Below are 10,056 nucleotides of genomic sequence, written 5' to 3'. Positions count from 1 at the left end.
GTTGATAAGTTAGTAATCTGGTTGTTAAGTGAATCTGGCTTCTCCATTGACCTTGCTTGTCAGAAGATTGCAAAAGATGATCCATGACCCCGGGACACTTCAACTGTCATAAATATGAACCAGTTGCCAAGCATCTGAATTTTGATCACATGACCAGGGGGCTGTTGCAAAGGTGGTAACTGAAAAACGGTCATAAGTTACATTTTGCAATGCTGTTGTAACTTTGAACAGTCACTAAATGGATTTGTGTTTCTAGTGTTTTGGGCTAGGGGAAATAGTAGTGCTCAGAACAAGTCAACTGAATGCAAAAACCAAAAAGCCTGGGTAGTCATTAGTTGGTAACAAACAGATGCAAATAAACCATTGTTTGCTATCATCTGGCACACATCCATACTCTTGTAGTCCAGATATAATAGCTTTAGCTGTAGCTTTCTTTAACTAAACATAATTTGGTAACCATAATTTTCCTTGAGTTATGAGGATATATTAATTAAAAAGAATGTGGAGAGGCAGTTTACTAGTAGGCTGGCTATGTGTTCTTGATTTCTCATATAGGATATAATCTTTCAAACCAATTCCCTCATTCAGGGCAGTAGGACACTGTACAGTATATGCAAATCTTTTTCCTTCATTTAAAAAATAAATAAATTTCAAGATATTGCAATTAAAATATCTTTAAAATGCCTATAATTTATGGCACTAAATAGAAACTAAATAGCAATATAATAATATTATTGCTATAATAGGAAAGAAACATAACCTTAGAAGAAAGCTAGATTTCTTATACTAACTTAAGTAACTTTAAAAAAAGTGTAAAATGAAGAAAAGAAGTAAAGACTATATTAATCTACACGCAGGAAAAAATGAGAGGGGAAAATCCTAGAAAATAGAGGGGTAAAATGAAAGCTGTGAGCTAATAAACAAAACTTAAAAAACAAACACCCAAATTATATCTAATTCTATAATTCGATCTGCAGAAAAAGATTCCTATTAAAAACTTATTTAAAATTGATAAATATATATTGGATAATTAAACTTCTAAAATTTCTTCAAAAGTTGTAATGGTTTGATTATTAAACAATTAAGCCTAGACCATATGGATATTCCCCAACCATGCCTCTCCTCTCCTTTAATACAAAGCTAATTCAAAGGCTGAGAATTGATAGTTTTTAATAAGCCAATATTTGGAGTCACAAAATACTTCATAAATACATGGCTGCCTTTTTCACAACAATTTAAGCCTGATATATGTAGTTATTGATAGCACTAAAAAACAAAGATTTCCCTTCCTGAACATTTTCAGATGCATTTTATTGATTTTTGGCTGCTAATCATGAAAATAACTTGTAATTTAACCTTGTAATTTATCACATACTGTTTTATAGAAATCTTTGGTCTTTGCACAATAGCAATGTATACTCATTAGTAGTTGTTGGCTATGCTAACATATGAAAGAAATATACAAAAACATGTAACTGTTGTTGAAACAAATCCAGTATACCAAGTACAACAGAAATAGTAGTGGCTCTGTTGTGTGAATGCGGTTCAGGTATACCAAGTAGTATACAGGTAGTCCTTGATTTACAACCATTTGATTTACAACCATCTGTTTAGTGACCAAGTTACAACAGCATTGAAAAAATGACTTATGACAGTTTTTGACAAGTCTGTTGCAGCATCCCCATGGTCATGTGATTAAAATTCAGGCTTTTGGCAACTGGCTCATATTTATAACGATTGCGGTGGCCCAGGGTCATGTGATCACTTTATGCGACCTTCTGAGAGCAAAGTCACTGGGGAAGCCAGATTCAATTTACACCTGTGTTACTAACTGAACATCAGTAGTGATTCCTATAACAACTGTGGCAAGAAAGCTTGTAAAATGGAGAAAAACTGTCTCATTTAACAACTGAAATTTTGGGCTCAATTGTGGTTGTAAGTCGAGGACTTCTTGTACTGTTGTTACATATGTGAATGGGACAGCTGTACAAGAGAGTTGCATTATATTAAAAAGAAATGGTGCTTCGATGTTCTATTAGTGGGACCACAGAAAATTGCCTGGAAAGCATTCAAGGATGTCATTGAGAATTTTTTTGGAAATTACAGAGCACCAAACTACGTTCAACTGACTGACAAACATCTTTGAGTATATAAGATTTGAAGTGCAACATGTCACTGAAGATTCATTTACTGCATTCTTTCTCAAACATCTAGATGCAGTCTCTAACGAAGTTTCACATGGATATTGCCACAATAGAAAATGATATCAGGGACACTGGAATTCTTTAATGCTGGCTGACCTTTGCATCAGACACTGTGTAGAAACGAATATTAGAAGCCAAATATTTTTAGCCCTGTTGAACTCATGAAATATTTTGGAAACATGATTAAATACATAATAATCATTAAAAGTTAATTTCATTTTTTTCAAGATTCCTATGTGACACAGTCATTCTGAAATTATATTTGTGTTCAGTTTGAAGGGGTTTGAAGTACTATTCCAATTTATTTGTATGTTGTTCAGATTTATGTTTGAATTTAAATATAATAAAGTTGCAATATCTCTGGAGTTTCAAAAGACCGTACGGGCATCAGAACCAAAGATGTGGATGTCAACTATTTTAACAATATTGCTATGCAGCTTTTCTAGACAAATGCAATAATGAATGAATGACAATAAGTTATGAGTGAACTTCATTCAGTTAGACACTCAATTAGAGTTGCTAAACATAAAATTTATAGGGAAAGCATGATTTCATCAAAGATGATTTACTAAAGTATAGTTATGCATATGAACTCTCTGCTTTTTTGTCCAGGTTGTGCCCAAAAATACCCATGTGGCTCTAAGGATAAGAAATTCCTTACAGACAAGAAATAATAGGCAAACAGAAATGGCTAAATATTATGAAATAGTAGAATTTTATCAAGGGGAATACAAAATAAAATCAAGAGAAGAACTGGTGGCAGAGGAATATGGTTGCCAATGGTTTTCTTATTTACAGTTATTAGATTTAAAATAAGAGTTTATGGTTTTGAACACTGTAATTGAGTTTGAAATAGAATTGGGTATAGTTGATAAACATGTAATTACTAAAATGTTTAAACTTCAATTGAAATTTAAAACAGAACCAATGAAAAATATATGATAAAGTGGGCTAAATGTTTTGGTTGTAATATACAGGTTGAAGAATGGGAAAATATGTGGTTAAAAGGATAGAAATTTACATTGTATTATATTAAGAATTTTAATAAAATGATATACTGTTGTTATATAACACCAGAAAAAAAATGCATAAAATATATAAAGGCACTGCAAATTTATGTTGGAAATGTGAAACACAAGAACGGATATTTTTCATGTTTGATGGACATGTAATAAATGTTAGAAAACTCTGGATTCAAATACATACACTGAGCCAGAGAATTTTGAAGTTAATATTGAAATCAGAGGTCTTTCTTTGAAACTGATGGACAAGCAGTTGGAAAAAAAGCCATGGAACTTTGTTTTTTTTTGTATGAAAACTGCAAAAGGTTATTGTGCAAAATAATGGAATGATTTGGCAATTTATTTCTATTTCTGTTTCTTATTGTGTGTGAATCTTAGCCTTAATTCCACTTTGAAGCTCCTGCACCTTGAGGGGTTTTGATGTGTTTCTGATTGCCCTGGGGTTTGCTTTCCTGTTTTCCTGAGTTAATCTTGGTCCGAGGTCTTTTGTTTTTCTTATCCATGGGGTTTAATCCTATCAGGGACAGGGAAAAGGGAGTTTCCTAGTTTTAGCCTGATTCCCCTTATCTTAATGGCTCTACTTAAGAGCTTCTGTATTCAGCTTTTGTTTCTTTTGTAACAGCAAGCTGCTCTGAATTTTCCTTTCAGATGGTGCTTCTTGGTTAAAGGGAAGAGCTGGTTTCCTCTTAAAGGGGAAGGGATGGTTTAAGCCTATTGGCACTGCTTTAGTGGTTCTTGGCACTGTCATTTGGGGTGTACTTTCCACACTAGATGGCCAAATTGACTTATGTGATCAGGAAAAAACCCCAATATGTATGTTTGTTTCTTTGTATGTTTTATTGCTGACTACAAACTCTTTACAGTCTTTTTGTGTGAAACAGGAAAAAAATAAACTTATGATTTATAGTCTTGATTCATTGATTAGCTAGAATACATTATAGGAAGAAGAGAATAATGTAACTTTAAAGATAGACCTATATTTATAACTCCATTTGTATATATTTGTATACCTATATTTATAACTCCATTTGTAACTTTTAAAGAAGATCAAAAGCCGCATCTTTGGATTTTTTTTCTTTTCTATTTTCTTTTACCTTTTCTTTCTTTTCTGCACTCTATTAAGTTTAGAAGATCCCCAAATCACAGACACTTGGCAAGAATTTTTTAAACATTCTGAGTTCAGCTGCGCAGCTAACAGATTAACTTATTCAAACACATGAATTTAGGCCACAGGCTTTGCTACTGTTTCTTAAAGAACACAATACATTAATCATAGTATTTAAAATCAGTTTTATTAACAATAATATGGACATTTTATTATGTAATTACAATGAACACTGTATTTTATTGTGATGGTTGAAGCCATTCTAACATCAGTGGAAATGTCCTGTATATTTTATCATTGTTAGACAAACAATCGCTTTCATTCCTCTGTGTGGGCCACGCCTGCACTTTATGGCATTACCAATGGCTTTTTGCTTATGGAAATAAATACAAATTTAAAGGATTGGAAACTTTGTAAATACTCTTGAACAATTTAAAAAGTCACAGCAACCTTGATGTAATCAATCAGAATCCCTTTTAAAATATTTATCAGTGAGATGGTAGAGCAGAAATGAAACTAATCCCCTCTTCCAAACATCTGCCTTATTGGATTTCCTTGGCAGTTTTTTGATTGGGGTTTTGTCTATTTGATTGTTGGTCTGATGTTAATCTTTGAGTTAATCTATGCTGATCTGGGTGCTGATTACTGGTGGAGAGATGCTTGGATCTTTTTGTTCCCCCTTTGGCTGGTTGATTATCTCTTTTGCATAGCCTACAGATGTTGTTAATGTCTATGTGTCTATTGATAGCTAATTTGTCAGAGTGCCAGGCTTCAATAAATCCCATGGTGTTTTTGTATTAGGCTTGGTTTAGGAGGGTCCCATTTTCCCAATTGAAACTATGATTCAACCTGCCTATGTGTTGTGAAATTAAAGAATTTTCATCATGGTTTCTGAGGCTAGCTGGTGTTCACGGATGTGTTTTGCCAGTCTTCTGAATGTTTGTCCTACATAGTGATTGTTGCAGTCATTACATTGTATGTTGTAGATGACTTCTGTTTTTTCTTCTAAGATTTCTTTTGGTTTGCTTAAGATGTTTTGAAGAGCTTTAGTTGGCTTGTGTGCAGAGGTGGGTTCCTGCCAGTTCGCACCAGTTTGGTAGAACTGGTTCGTCAAATCTACCGAACCGGTTAGAAGATGTTCCACCAGTGGACCCGGAAAGCAGGCCACACCTACAGAAGAGGTTCCAAAATTTTTTGAAACCCACCACTGGTCCTTGGATATGATGATTCTACACTATCATGCTCGTATTTATAAAACTCAGTGTCTCTGTGAAAGGTAAGGATGACTACTGCGTTTGTGGTGCAATCAGAACATTGCGTGTGTTGAAGTTGTTTTAACGCAAACCAAAGATGCCTTTTGAAAAACAAGTTCACATCATATTCTTATGCATGCCAGTGCTGTGTGGGAGGTAATTTAAGGTGGTTCTGACAAGTGTTGTCAGCATCTTCATATCTGGTCACATGAGCGGCAAGCCACTCCCATCCGGTCACATGGGCAGCAAGCCACTCCCGCAAAGGAGGCCACACCCACAGAGTAGGTTCGAACAATTTTTGAAACCCACCACTGCTATAGACTATGCAAAAGAGACAACCAACCATCCAAAAACGGGGAAAAAAAGACCCAAGCACTTCTCCACCAACAGTCAGCACCCAGATCACCTTAGATTATCTCCAAGGTTAACATCAGGGCAACAATCAAGTAAACAATACCCCAATCAAAAAACTGCCAAAGGAGCCAACAGAGAACAGTCCTACCAAAGAATCTCTAAAACGACCATCACCAACATTGACAGGGCAAGCCAACATAATATAATCTGAGAGAAAACCCACTCCTTCCTAGCAGGAATGACGTTACCTAGTTTGGATAATGAAATCTGTGCAAGAAAACAACCAAGGTCGGAGAGCACCAAGGACCCCCTCATTTCAACCTGAGCTACAAATATTCTCCTTTATTGGTCTTGGTACTTAATTATCACATTTTATCATAATATCTCAGCAAGAACAATTCAGCTGGTTGTCATTCTACATATTTGTCTAGAATATACACCCTATTAAGTAAGTCCCGTTTAACTCACTGTTGCTCAAATAGAAGAAAAAGGCCTTCAGCTTTATTCTTTTGCTTACATATTTTCTTTGTTTCCTAAATTCTATGTTTTTCAGCGTTTTGTAAAAAAAAAAGTTTATTCCCTTTATCCCTGTTTGATATTCTGTACATTAATGTTCAGAGTCAATGTGACATATGCGACGTAAGTATTAATTTTCCTCAGGAAATAATTGGAATACCAACATTTTCAGGTTAAAGATACGCTTAGCAAAAATAATAGTTTTGACTTTAATACTTTAAATGGGCACAACTCTTTATGTTGAGGAAACAAATAGGAATATTTATTTAGGACTAAGGCTGAATCCAGATATAGTACATTCTAAGAGAAAATACTTTGCCTAGTCAACAGAAGACACTTAAGTATCTGTCACGCTATTCAATGACAGCAGTCGATAAACACTTGACCAGCGTTAGTAAATCTTTGCCTTATAATGGAAAATGCTATTCATATTTAAATAAAAATATAGACCAGAAGAAAATAAATATTTGTAAGACTGTATTAAAGACTATTCAATTCCCTCTTCAAGCAAGGAATGCTATATTGTAAAAGGTATATGGAAAAGACCTTGGAAGAATGGGCCAAGGAACACTGCCTAGGGCAGTGATGGCGAACCTATGGCACGCATGCCACAGGTAGCACGTGGAGCCCTCTCTGTGGGCACACGAGCTGTCGCCCAGCTCAATTCCACCATGCATACGCATGCGCCTCCCGCTGATTTTTGAGTGCCACACATGTGGGAGATGTTTGTGCATGCGTGGGGAGTTGCACATGCATGTGTGAGGGGAGGGGGGGTCACACATGCTTGCGGGGGAGCATGGGGGGGTGAAGCGCACTCCCCTGTGCTCCATTTTTGGTTTCAGGAGGGTTCATGAAGGCCTGCTAGGGGACGCGGTGTGTGTGTGGGGGCATGCGGGGGAGTTGTGGGTATGCACGCAGGGAGGGTCGTGCATGCATGCACATGGAGGGCATGGTGCATTGATTATGGGTGTGGGCATGTACGCACATGTTGCATGCGCACAATTTTGGCATGCAAGGACAAAAAGGTTAACCATCACTGGCCTAGGGAATGATCAGATGAGAGGCAGCATAGTCTGCAACTGGATAATAGATTTTGCAATAGGCTCAGAAGAGACTCCCAAGTTTCTTGCTGCAAAGGAGATGAAGGGAGAATTGCACTTTAAGACTTAAAGACTCTGCTAATGTTGCTTTATAATCTAGTAGAATTAGAATCATCCGGTCCTGCGTCCTGTCTAATCTACCTAGTAAAGCTGAAAGATACCTTTAGTAAAATTAAAAGATGTGTATATAAATCAAGGATGTAGAACTTCCTCAGCAGGCCTCCAGACTCACCCCAAATGATTCAGGGCCAGCTTCTTCTGCACCACAGAGTGGTGCACTTCCTTAGGGATAGCAGTCAGCCTCTGGAAGTGGCTTTGATTGATTAAGACTTTAATATATAGTGTAATCCCCAAGTTGTTTTTAAAGGTTAGATCCCCCCCCCCACTTTATAGCTTCTTATGCAGCAGTGCATTGTAAGATATACTGTAAAGCTCTTAGAATATTAGTGGAAATACTGACTTTGTTCCCCACTTTATCCTTCACTGCATATTTATTATAGTCAGTGATATTCAGCAAGAAAAGAGAACATTCCTAGGCAGAAAGGGGTTTAACAAGGGACTCAAATAAGGATTGTTGTTTATGGTTTTATGGTTTTATTATTTAAACTTTGATTTTGTCATTTCTGATAGGAAAACAGATTTCAACATTATAATATTTCCAACTCCGTATAAGAATTCCAGCCTGAGGATACAATTGGAACTATTATTCTCCTATTTAATATTCAGGTTAAAATCTACATATATTCATTAAGAGCCGAGGTGGAGCAGTGGTTAAATGCAGCATTGCAGGCTACTTCAGCTGACTGCAGTTCAGCAGTTCGGCTGTTCAAATCCCACCAGGCTCAAGGTTGACTCAGCCTTCCATCCTTCCGAGGTGGGTAAAATGAGGACCCGGATTGTTGGGGGCGATATGCTGACTCTATAAACCGCTTAGAGAGGGCTGAAAGCCCTATGAAGCGGTATATAAGTCTAACTATTGCTATTGCTAAAGAAACTTCAGCAGTATTAAAAAGAACATGATTATTATTTTTTTTGTAAAATCATGTATCTGTAAAATCTTCCTGTGAACAAGAGGGTGGGGTAATTTAAAGGCTAGTTATACGTTTGTAAAGATATTCCTGATTGGTGTCTCTTGAAGACCTATTCGGTTTCACAGGCAGCATTATAATTAATGTTATGAAGACTCAGCCTTGCCTTTTAATTAAGGCAACCAATAGCAGAGAATCACCAAACTACAAATTACTTTGCTGACACTGGAAATGGAGCTCTGTTTGAATATTGGTGTCCATGTGGATATCCTGTATGGCAGGCTAATGTTCTCAATTGTATTTTTAGAAAGGGAAACTTCTCACTGCCTTCTCTAGCTGGCCTTGCTCCTTGGCAATAGCTCTTCTGATGAGTTCTAATTAATGCAAATGTAGGCTAATAAAAGGCACTATAAAGCATTGAAAGAGGGAAGGGTCATATTTGTAACTATCTTTGGCAGGACGCACAGCACATAAACCCCTGGTTGGAAGTAATTTTGGTTGATTTTCCAGATGTGAGAAGGAAAGGAGTTGCTGTAGGTTCAAGTTTCACAAGGGAGGAGGGGCAGAGACTGTTCATCCCTATAAACACCCATATTACAGATAGTCCTTGACTTACAACCATTCATTTAGTGACTGTTTGGAGTTACAATAGCACAGAAAAAAAAAGTGACTTACAACTGGTATTCGCACTTACAACCATCGCAGTCTCCCTTACTGTCCATTTTTCAAAATTTAGGTGCTTGGTGACCTACATGTTGCAATATCCCGTGGTCATGTGATCACCATTTACGATCTTCCTAATAGTTATCCAATAAGCAAAATCAATGGGGGGAACTGCACCCTTAAATGACTCTGTTTAATTTTAACTGTAGAAGAAAAGGTCATAAAATTGAGTGCAACTCTTTTAACAACCGCCTTGCTTGCGATGGAAATTATAGATGTAAGTCAAGGACTACTTGTACACAATTCACCAATGCCCTTCTTTCATTTGGTTTGGCAGCTGGAGTAGACAGATTCAATTGAAAAAGGATAGCTTAGTTCTGGAGGCATCCAGGAACTGTTTCTACTATAAATGTTGCAGAATATGCTGCCACCATCAACGTTCAAAGACTGAAACGGTAAAATAAAATATTCTGTGCGGAATGAAAGACTGTCCATGTGTGCTTCAAAATCTTCCTCTGGAAATTATCCCAGTATGAGCTTTGACGAAACCAAAACTCGAGTAGCATTCATCATCTTTATATGAAGGAAATAGTACAAACACTTTACAATTTATGAGTACTTTCACAGAATAAGATTGTTAACATCCAGACAGTTTATCTATATAAAAAGAGGCAGAAATTAATGGAGTAAACAATTCAATTTTGCAGCACAATCTGCAGCATTTACTCATGATTAAGACTCTTGTGATATTTTGATGTGTAACTTCACTTTCAGAGCAGGACTGACTCAAGGGACTGAGCTAGTAGCACTC

Source organism: Thamnophis elegans, chromosome 4 (genome assembly GCF_009769535.1).
Source record: "Thamnophis elegans isolate rThaEle1 chromosome 4, rThaEle1.pri, whole genome shotgun sequence".
NCBI lineage: Eukaryota > Metazoa > Chordata > Lepidosauria > Squamata > Colubridae > Thamnophis > Thamnophis elegans.
Note: the sequence above shows the minus strand (reverse complement) of the source record.